At 49.5% G+C, this 11,643-nt stretch overlaps 1 protein-coding gene across 1 annotated transcript in view; it reads left to right on the top strand.

The window, feature by feature from the left end:
- The first annotated feature begins 2,241 nt into the window (after positions 1-2,241).
- BRD4 (bromodomain containing 4) overlaps positions 2,242-11,643 on the top strand; it is a 162,487-nt gene continuing 153,085 nt past the window's right edge. The window contains exon 1 of the mRNA XM_075346360.1: positions 2,242-2,438. The gene's annotated coding sequence lies outside the window, so the exon portion shown is untranslated. The remainder of the gene's footprint in view (positions 2,439-11,643) is intronic.

The following is an 11,643-nucleotide window of genomic DNA, read 5'->3' as shown; positions in this document are numbered from 1 at the left end:
AATATTCAGCTGTTTACATGGGATATGTGTTCATTCCCCTATAATCTACATATATTCCTTCTTCATTCCATGTCTATGATGTTTAAGAAACCTATGATTCATCTCTACAATTTTGGACCAAGACGTTCTTATGTTCATTCTTTTTATTTATTAATTTTCTTAATTCTTTTTAGAATGTATAACTTCCAGTGTATCACCTGATAAAGTGAACGGTGTCACTCAAAACTAAAACTTGCTCCGCAAAAAACAATAATAATAAAATTTTCATTATTTATAAAATAATTTTATTGTTTTTTGCGCAAAAAATTAAAAGGGAACACTAAAACAACAAAATGGTATTTTAGTGTTCCCTTTATTATTTATTTTGAGCAGTGTATATATATATATATATATATATACATACACATACACACACATACACACACTGCAGTTCAAAAGTTTGGGATCATCCAGTCTTTTCCATGAAAAATCCTACTTTTATTTATCAGATGAGCTGCATAATGAATAGAGAATATCGTCCAGACAGTGACGAGGTTAGAAATAATGATTTTTACTTGAAATAATAATCTTCTCCTCACACTTTGCTTTCGGCACAGAATGCTCCTTTGCAGCAATTCCAGCTTTGCAGACCTTTGGCATTCTAGCTGTTATTTTGCGGAGGTAATCTGGAGATATTTCACCCCATGTTTCTCCCCTCACACAAGTTGGATTTTCTTGATGGGCACTTTCTGCACCACATACGGTCAAGCTGCTCCCACAACAGCTCTATAGGGTTGAGGTCTGGTGACTGGGCTGGCCACTGCATTACAGATAGAATACCAGTTGCCGGCTTCATCCCTAAATAGTGCATGCATAATTTGGAGGTGTGCTTTGGCTCATTGTCCTGGGATGAAATTGGCTCTAATCAAGCGCTGTCCACAGGGTATGGCATAGCGTTGCAAAATGGAGTGATAGCCTTCCTTATTCAAAATCCCTTTTTCATTGTACAAATCTCCTACTTTACCAGCACCAAAGCAACCCCAGACCATCACATTACCTCCACCATGCTTGACAGATGGCGTCAGGCACTCTTCCAGCATCTTTTTAGTTGTTCTGCGTCTCACAAATGTTCTTCTGTGTGATCCAAACGCCTCAAACTTCGATTTGTCTGTTCTGAACACTTTTTTCCAATCTTCCTCTGTTCAATGTCCTTTTGCCCATATTAATCTTTTCCTTTTATTAGCCAGTCTCAGATATGGCTTTATCTTTGCCACTCTGCCCTGAAGGCCAGCGTCCCGGAGTCGCCTCTTCACTGTAGACATTGACACTGGCGTTTTGAGGGTACTTCTCAAACTAGAGACTCTAATGTACTTGTCTTGTTGCTCAGTTGTGCAGCGCGGCCTCCCACTTCTCTTTCTACTCTGGTTAGAGCCTGTTTGTGCTCTCCTCTGAAGGGAGTAGTACACACCGTTGTAGGAAATCTTCAGTTCCTTGGCAATTTCTCACTTAGAATATCCTTCATTTCTAAGAACAAGAATAGACTGTCGAATTCCACTTGAAAGTTCTCTTTTTCTGGCCATTTTGAGAGTTTAATGGAACCATCAAATGTAATGCTCCAGATTCTCAACTAGCTCAAAGGAAGGTCAGTTTTATAGCTTCTCTAATCAGCAAAACTGTTTTCAGCTGTGCTAACAAACTTGCACAAGGGTTTACAAGGGATTTCTAAACATCCATTAGCCTTCTAACACAGCAAACACAAATATACCATTAGAACACTGGAGTGGTGGTTGTGGAAATTGGCCTCTATGCACCTATGGAGATATTGCATTCAAAACCAGACGTTTGCAGCTAGAAGAGTCATTTGCCGCATTAACAATATATAGAGGGGATTTCTGTTTAATGTTAGCTTCATTGAAGAAAAAAAAAAAAAGTGCTTTTCTTTCATAAATAAGGATATATCTAAGTCACCCCAAACTTTTGAACTGTAGTGTATATAGGAATAAGGTAAAGAAAATAAACAGCAAAAAAAACCCCCAAAATTGTATTAAACAGTCCATGAAAACATTTTGTTTCCCATTGCAACGTTGTAGCTGCTCTTGGTAAGCAAAGCAGAGGTCGGTTGCTATGGGCAACCAATCCAGTTTTTGTGTCTTCAGGTAGGATGGATAGGAAGACAGAGGAGGAAGCATGAGGGCAGGAAGAGGAACAAGACGCGCATGCGCTCAGGGGAACGAGCCAGATGAGGCGGGTTCAGTACGACGTGGGTGTATGCGTATGACGTCACGGAGCGTAGCGGCGGCGCTGTGTGAGGAAGGAGCCGTGGGAGTGCGCTCTCGGTGCGTCTCCATTAATCCCTGTCGGTGATCGCTCCGTTGTCCCGTTTCCGTGGCTGTACGTGTTAACGAGCCGTTCCTTGGCAGTGTCGCTACGTCGCTCCGCCTCCCGGAGAGGCCTTGAAGGTGAGTGCAGGGCCAAAAAGCCTGAGCTATTCACGGTTGCTGGATACGCCGGGCCCGCATTGCATAACCAGTGCAGTTTGGTGGCTGGGCGGAGCTGACGCTGCTCTGTACCTGTTCTTATGCGGTTCTCGTCCATTTTCCTGTGCTGTTTCGGCCGTAGCGCTGGAGCCGAGTCTGCGGTGAATGTATTATAGGCGTAATGCTGGGAAAATCCCGCACATACGCAGTTTACGTAGCGCCGGGATGTGTGTTCTGAGGCCTGTCCCTCTCCGCTCGCCCGTGGTGACGCACACCGGAGTCTCGCAGACATCCCCGGCCTCCGCCTTGGTTGCGTGTTGGCGGGAGCTGTGCTGTTTACCAGAGTGCGGGCTGGAGTGCCCTATTTACGTTCTTTACGTACAGCAGTGGGCCGGGTTTGTAGAATGGGCGGGTTACGAGAGTTTCGTACGACTGTGCAGGAAAAGAGCTGGGGGTTGGCTTACGCTATTGGCGTAACATTTCCCGGATGTTCTGAAATGTTTACGCCTTTTGCGTAAATGTGATCAATTGAAACCAAAGGACACGATCTCTCTCTCTTGTAATCACTGCTTGTTCACACGTCGCGTCTTTATATCAGGTGACGTCTCTGCAATAAAAGCTTAATTTTTATTTGTATTCTTTTATTATTTTGGTAAATCTGTAATTTTGCAGTCTAATGTTATCATATACATTTGGATCTGTAATTCTGAGCCAATCAAATAACCCTTTATGGCTTTGCATTCAGGACCTGCAGATGTTTGTTGTGTTTTTTTTTTTTTTCTTTACATCCCCAAAATATTTTGGGTGATCGTGGTCATATGAGGGGTTCTGTCTTTAGGACATGAGCTGGATTGATGCCATATTAGATTACGTATAATTACGTGGGTTGAGCAAGTTAAATATTTCTAATTTATTGATTACATTTGCTAAACCCCTTTTTTATGGGGGTACAACCCCCCCCCCCCCCTTTTTTTTTTGTATGGTATAGGGGTGTTCTCAAGTGTGAAAGATCCGGTGGATAGGGGATAATTTTCTGATTGTGGGTCTGACTGCCGTGACCCCCCTGCAATAATGAGGACCCCTGTTTGATGACTGGAGCGGAGGTGGATCACGATGACTGCGGCTTCATTGATTCTGAGGTGGCAGAGTCCCGCGCTGGGCTAATGGATACCCCTGCCATTAGAACGGAGCTGCAGTCATCGTGATCGCTCAATGCTCCAGTAGTTGTGGCTCCTACCACTGGGGGCCACGGCTGTTGGACACAGCGATCGGAAAGTTACCCTCTATCGCGTGGATAGAGGATAACGTTAAGACTGTAGAACATCCCTTTTAAATTGACTTTTAATTCATTCTATTAAAGGGTCAGTACTCCTGATTGCAGAGCGGATAGCGATGGCATGGCAGAGCCAGACTCCTAAATTTAAAGGGAATCTATCAGCAGGTTTTCCCCACCTAATCTAAGAGCAGTATAACGTAGGTGCAGAGATCCTGATTCCAGTGATGCCACTTACTAGGCTGCTTACTGTAGTTTTGATCAAATCATTGTTTAATCAGCAGTAGATTATCATTACAGGACTACTTTGTAGTCCAGCATATTCATGAACTCTGTATAACTGCTAGATCTGCAGCAGAGAAAAGTGATTTTATCAAAATGACAGCAAACAGCTCAGTAAGTGACACATCGCTGGAATCCGGGTCTTTTGTCTCTACATTATGCTGCTCTCAGATTGGGGAGCAAAAACCTGGTGACAAATTCCCTTTAACACCACGGTTACTATTGACTGCAACATTTAAGGAGTTAATATTCTGGGATTGAAACAAAGTTCATCCCCAGCAAGGAGCGAGGCTGTGCGGATACAACTGGTAAGAGGAGCGCCATGCCGGCAATGGACATCATTAGGCAGGAACTGGCACCCGACTACGACATGTATTGTTGTTAAGGGTTAAAAACATAAATATTATCTAGTTCTAGAATTGTATCCCCCTCCCCTCTCATTTAGGTCAGTGCTTTGCCTGACAGGCCAGGTCTTCCCCTGGGAGGGCAGCGTCTGTTTTGTGGTCTGGATCGATACTTTCCTCAGGGAGTTGTGCTGTCTGCTCTGCTGTGTGTATGTAATGGCCGGCAGTCTGGGAGCACGTCCGATCTGATGACCGCTGGATTCTGGACCGTTGTGGATTCCACAAAATAATGTGAACTTAACAACATCTTAGAATTTTCTTAGAATTAAAACATTTAATGTTTGGAATAAATCTTTATTACTCATGTACAAGAGAGATGACTAATGACGAGCGTGCACAAAGTGCTCAGTACTGGAATCGAGCATGTAGGAGGCTCGGAAATGCACAAAAGGAGTCAATGGATGACTCCAGTATTTTCTTCCTGACTCCCCGTTCTGTTACCTGCCCTGACACAGCCTCCGGCCACCACAGTCCCCGCTATCCAGGGCCAGCAGACACAGCCTGGATTCCTCCTTTCCATCTTCCCGACCACCACAGTCCCCACTATCCAGGGGCAGCAGACACAGCCTGGATTCCTCCTTTCCATCTTCCTTACCACCACAGTCCCCGCTATCCAGGGGCAGCAGACACAGCCTGGATTCCTCCTTTCCATCTTCCCGACCACCACAGTCCCCACTATCCAGGGGCAGCAGACACAGCCTGGATTCCTCCTTTCCATCTTCCTTACCACCACAGTCCCCGCTATCCAGGGGCAGCAGACACAGCCTGGATTCCTCCTTTCCATCTTCCCGACCACCACAGTCCCCACTATCCAGGGGCAGCAGACACAGCCTGGATTCCTCCTTTCCATCTTCCCGACCACCACAGTCCCCACTATCCAGGGGCAGCAGACACAGCCTGGATTCCTCCTTTCCATCTTCCCGACCACCACAGTCCCCACTATCCAGGGGCAGCAGACACAGCCTGGATTCCTCCTTTCCATCTTCCCGACCACCACAGTCCCCACTATCCAGGGGCAGCAGACACAGCCTGGATTCCTCCTTTCCATCTTCCCGACCACCACAGTCCCCACTATCCAGGGGCAGCAGACACAGCCTGGATTCCTCCTTTCCATCTTCCCGACCACCACAGTCCCCACTATCCAGGGGCAGCAGACACAGCCTGGATTCCTCCTTTCCATCTTCCCGACCACCACAGTCCCCACTATCCAGGGGCAGCAGACACAGCCTGGATTCCCCCTTTCCATCTTCCCGACCACCACAGTCCCCACTATCCAGGGGCAGCAGACACAGCCTGGATTCCTCCTTTCCATCTTCCCGGCCACCACAGTCCCCACTATCCAGGGGCAGCAGACACAGCCTGGATTCCTCCTTTCCATCTTCCCGACCACCACAGTCCCCACTATCCAGGGCCAGCAGACACAGCCTGGATTCCTCCTTTCCATCTTCCCGACCACCACAGTCCCCACTATCCAGGGGCAGCAGACACAGCCTGGATTCCTCCTTTCCATCTTCCCGACCACCACAGTCCCCACTATCCAGGGGCAGCAGACACAGCCTGGATTCCTCCTTTCCATCTTCCCGACCACCACAGTCCCCACTATCCAGGGGCAGCAGACACAGCCTGGATTCCTCCTTTCCATCTTCCCGGCCACCACAGTCCCCACTATCCAGGGCCAGCAGACACAGCCTGGATTCCTCCTTTCCATCTTCCCGGCCACCACAGTCCCCACTATCCAGGGCCAGCAGACACAGCCTGGATTCCTCCTTTCCATCTTCCCGACCACCACAGTCCCCACTATCCAGGGGCAGCAGACACAGCCTGGATTCCTCCTTTCCATCTTCCCGACCACCACAGTCCCCACTATCCAGGGGCAGCAGACACAGCCTGGATTCCTCCTTTCCATCTTCCCGGCCACCACAGTCCCCACTATCCAGGGGCAGCAGACACAGCCTGGATTTCTCCTTTCCATCTTCCTTACCACCACAGTCCCCGCTATCCAGGGGCAGCAGACACAGCCTGGATTCCCCCTTTCCATCTTCCCGACCACCACAGTCCCCACTATCCAGGGGCAGCAGACACAGCCTGGATTTCTCCTTTCCATCTTCCCGACCACCACAGTCCCCACTATCCAGGGGCAGCAGACACAGCCTGGATTTCTCCTTTCCATCTTCCTTACCACCACAGTCCCCACTATCCAGGGGCAGCAGACACAGCCTGGATTCCTCCTTTCCATCTTCCCGGCCACCACAGTCCCCTCTATCCAGGGGCAGCAGACACAGCCTGGATTCCTCCTTTCCATCTTCCCGACCACCACAGTCCCCACTATCCAGGGGCAGCAGACACAGCCTGGATTCCTCCTTTCCATCTTCCTGACCACCACAGTCCCCACTATCCATGGGCAGCAGACACAGCCTGGATTCCTCCTTTCCATCTTCCTTACCACCACAGTCCCCACTATCCAGGGGCAGCAGACACAGCCTGGATTCCTCCTTTCCATCTTCCCGACCACCACAGTCCCCACTATCCAGGGGCAGCAGACACAGCCTGGATTCCTCCTTTCCATCTTCCCGACCACCACAGTCCCCACTATCCAGGGGCAGCAGACACAGCCTGGATTCCTCCTTTCCATCTTCCCGACCACCACAGTCCCCACTATCCAGGGGCAGCAGACACAGCCTGGATTCCTCCTTTCCATCTTCCCGACCACCACAGTCCCCACTATCCAGGGGCAGCAGACACAGCCTGGATTCCTCCTTTCCATCTTCCCGGCCACCACAGTCCCCACTATCCAGGGGCAGCAGACACAGCCTGGATTCCTCCTTTCTATCTTCCCGGCCACCACAGTCCCCACTATCCAGGGCCAGCAGACACAGCCTGGATTCCTCCTTTCCATCTTCCCGACCACCACAGTCCCCACTATCCAGGGGCAGCAGACACAGCCTGGATTCCTCCTTTCCATCTTCCCGACCACCACAGTCCCCACTATCCAGGGGCAGCAGACACAGCCTGGATTTCTCCTTTCCATCTTCCCGACCACCACAGTCCCCACTATCCAGGGGCAGCAGACACAGCCTGGATTTCTCCTTTCCATCTTCCCGACCACCACAGTCCCCACTATCCAGGGGCAGCAGACACAGCCTGGATTCCTCCTTTCCATCTTCCCGGCCACCACAGTCCCCACTATCCAGGGGCAGCAGACACAGCCTGGATTCCTCCTTTCCATCTTCCCGGCCACCACAGTCCCCACTATCCAGGGCCAGCAGACACAGCCTGGATTCCTCCTTTCCATCTTCCCGACCACCACAGTCCCCACTATCCAGGGGCAGCAGACACAGCCTGGATTTCTCCTTTCCATCTTCCCGACCACCACAGTCCCCACTATCCAGGGGCAGCAGACACAGCCTGGATTCCTCCTTTCCATCTTCCCGACCACCACAGTTCCCGGCCACGCGCAGCAGGCAGCAAACATTGCTGGGCAATCTCCGTTCTGTGTGCACCATCCAAATGTTCCCTCCCGATCAAAGTAACTGTGTGGTTAGTTCCACTTGAGTTCCCATTCCTGAAAAGATAATTTTTACAGTTAATTTGGCCGGGGGGGGCGACATTTGGACGGCGTACACGTAGAACAGAACCTGCCGGGCGATGCCAGCTGCACCTGGGAGTCAAGCATGGTGCCTGAATACCATTATATTCGATCAAGCACACTCGCCCATCCCTACTGATAGAGGACGGATCAGTGAGTTCTTGACTACTAGGACTCCCAGCAACCTCAAGAAGGAGATTCTGAAATGTTATTGAGGTCTCTTTCACACACGTTTTTCACAGTCCGTGGTGTAGGTGCGTATGTGTGTGTTCAGCATGTGACATCCGCATAGCACACTGACAGCATGAACTTCTATACTTACCTGTCCATGGTACTGCTGTGTCCAATGCTGCTGTTTCCGGTCCGAGGTGCAGTGAATATGCAATGAGCGGGCCCGGAAGCAAGTGACAGCAGTGCTGAAGACATCAGCGGTGGAGACAGGTGAGTATAGAAAAGCATTTTATTTCACAGACACGTTTTTTTTCTGGTACGTATCACACGGAGCACATCAGTTTTTGGGCATGTGACATCCGTGCTATCGGAGAAAAACGGACATGTCTATGTGTGGGATACACAGACGTGTGCGCAAACCCATTGATTTTAATGGGTCTACGTGTGTCTGTGTCTCTGGTATGTGTGAAAACGAACGTCACACGTACTGGAAACACAGACGTGTGAAGGAGGCCTTAGAGAGGACTGAGGTTGAGTAACACCCCCTCCCCCGCTCCATTCTTTCTGTATGGTTCTGCCACAGATCGTGGAGTACACCGCTCACCTGGATCCCCCCTCTATACAGATAGGAGAGATAACCCAATGTTGGGAAGAACACTTTATCCATTATAGGCCTAAGCCACACGGCATAAAAATCGGTGCGAGTGGAGTGTGATAAAAAAAATCACATTCCACTCGGACCAATATTAGCCTGTGTCAGCGCCCATGAGCGATTATTTTCTCAGCCCTAATCGGACCGAGAAAACAATCGCAGCATGCTACAATTGTAATGTGAGACTCTTTCTGTCGCACCCATTCAAGTGAATGGAGCGAGAGAAAAATCACACTGCAGTGCACTCGCGGTACACCGGTGTGAGACTGGCAATAGCCGGCAACGGAGGGGAGAGCGGGAGATAAATCCCTCCCTCCCCTCCTCAGTGCTGGCCCTCCCCCCGCAGCTGAGGTCCGCTCGCACGGTCGGACCTCAGTCGCAGGGACACTCTGCTCCCGCTGTACTGCCAGCACGAGCCGAGTGTCATGCGAGGGGATCGCAGTAATCCCTGTGTGGCCCCAGCCATAGAATGACGAGATCTACATTTTTTAGTATAACGTATGTATTTTGAGCCGATGTAAGGAGCAGTCTTATTTAGGTGGGCTTCATGTTTTCCATTGTTTTGTCTCATCATACCAACACGACTGAAATTTCGCTAGTGCCAAATGCCTGGTGGCCCACCCACCCTATTGGCTATATTTGGGTTAGTCTGGTGGTCTGCTGGCCACTGTTCTCCAATCGGGCCATCCCTGTGCCCCAATCATTTCGACCAGCTTTGGTTCTTCGCTAGGAGTGCCACTTCTCACCTATGGCCACTGCACCCTGCACAGAAGTGATAATTATTCATCCAGTTGGATTCCTGCTTTTTGGTTTTGGCCATCACTAATAAACTATCATCAATCCTGTTGGTGGCAGTGAGTGCAGTGTTGTTTCAGTGGACACTGTATACGGTAGTTCTTGCTCCAGGAATAGATGGACCATTTATCTTGTCGTTTCTCATTGATTGACCATGTGCTTTGCCTGTGTATTCACAATACACTAGATTTGCCGAATTTTATGGTGGATTATGAAGTGTCGGATGGTAACCTAGTGGGACATTGTCTTGAGATCTGTTGATGTGCAGGACCCCTATAGCCACCACCATATACCATCCCAGGGGGCTTCTGTCTGGACTTCATGATGAGACCCCCTCCACATCATTTTGGTTTTATCTGGAGGTTTTGTCTCCTCTTTAAAGGTTTATCCACATTTGGGAAACTTTCTTTTTAAACATAAATACGGGGTCTAAAAATAATGTTTGGAATTTGTTTTCATTACAAATTGTGATCCCGCTCTTTATTTCCCTGCGAGTTGGACTTTGCCATGGTCATAAATCAGCTGAGGAGCTAAAGAAAAAGACAGCAAAGACGTACAAACCTCAGGATGAGCCAACGTTGTGGTTCTCAGCGAGCGCATTCTGCAGCTAAGGCTATAGAAGGCAAATTTGTAACAAAACCCAACTGCAGAAATAATTTTTAGCCCCAAATACATGAATTTAAGCAAGAAAGAACCAAAAATGTTGTCAGAGCTGGGCTTTTCATGCACAGTCGTTCTAGCCTGCCTTTCCCAGGGCTTCTGTGTGTGCAGCGAGGTAGGGCTGTCCTCCCTCTGCTGTATGTCACTTACTTTCACTTTTCGTTCATACTCTGTGAGCTGTAATTGGCCGGGTTGCCGTCAGTCTTGTTATAGGGACATTATGATTCTCGGTGCTCACATCCTATGTGCTCTGAGTGGCACATTGTCCCTGGGATAACTCTGCCTAGGGCAAGAAGTGTTGTCATGTGGGCACAGATCGGGCAGACGTCATCATCCTCACTCCTAGAACCAATATTTTAGAAAAGACAATATAGAGTTTTATTGTGCGGTGAGTACTTTCTACTAGGTCCAATTCCACAGACCCGATTCTGCCATTCAAATAGAGCCACCGTCTGATGTCCACTCCACGGACCCTGCAAACGTCCATAGATACCATGGAAAGGGCAGTCTGCATGTGATCACCGCCCAGATGGAGGCCACAAGAAATTGTTTTGCCCTTCATCTGTGGAATGGTGACCTACAGAATCATTAAAGTGTGCGCCGGAAGCTTTTCCTTTACGTCCCGCTAAGTGCACGGAGCCGTCCAAGTGCGGACAGAGCAGACTACGGCCTGTGGACATCAGTCACACCAGATGGCGATGTGTATTCTGCACCGTCCGATCCGGTGTGCGGTCGCCCTCTAACATGCCTGGCTTACCGTGGATTTTCTAAAAAAATATTTTATTCCTATAAAGGCTGCACATCCCAGGCATGTCGATTTGTTTTCATGTGTTTTTAAATACTGTAGACTTCTCTTTAGTAAAAATAATATCTAAAGAATGTACGCATGGATAAAAAAAACCTGTGTTAAAAAAAAGGCATTTTTAAAAGAAGGCAGCACTGTGTGCCCCCCCTGTAGGCGCCGTGTGTGTGTGTGTGCCCCCTGTAGGCGCCGTGTGTGTGTGTGCCCCCTGTAGGCGCCGTGTGTGTGTGTGCCCCCTGTAGGCGCCGTGTGTGTGTGCCCCCTGTAGGCGCCGTGTGTGTGTGTGCCCCCTGTAGGCGCCGTGTGTGTGTGTGTGCCCCCTGTAGGCGCTGTGTGTGTGTGTGTGCCCCCTGTAGGCGCTGTGTGTGTGTGTGTGTGCCCCCTGTAGGCGCCGTGTGTGTGTGTGTGCCCCCTGTAGGCGCCGTGTGTGTGTGTGTGCCCCCTGTAGGCGCCGTGTGTGTGTGTGTGTGTGTGTGTGTGTGTGTGTGCGTGCCCCCTGTAGGCGCCGTGTGTGTGTGTGCCCCCTGTAGGCGCCGTGTGTGTGCCCCCTGTAGGCGCCGTG

Source organism: Anomaloglossus baeobatrachus, chromosome 4 (assembly GCF_048569485.1).
Source record: "Anomaloglossus baeobatrachus isolate aAnoBae1 chromosome 4, aAnoBae1.hap1, whole genome shotgun sequence".
Lineage (NCBI taxonomy): Eukaryota > Metazoa > Chordata > Amphibia > Anura > Aromobatidae > Anomaloglossus > Anomaloglossus baeobatrachus.
This window is presented reverse-complemented; position numbering and strand designations above follow the sequence as displayed.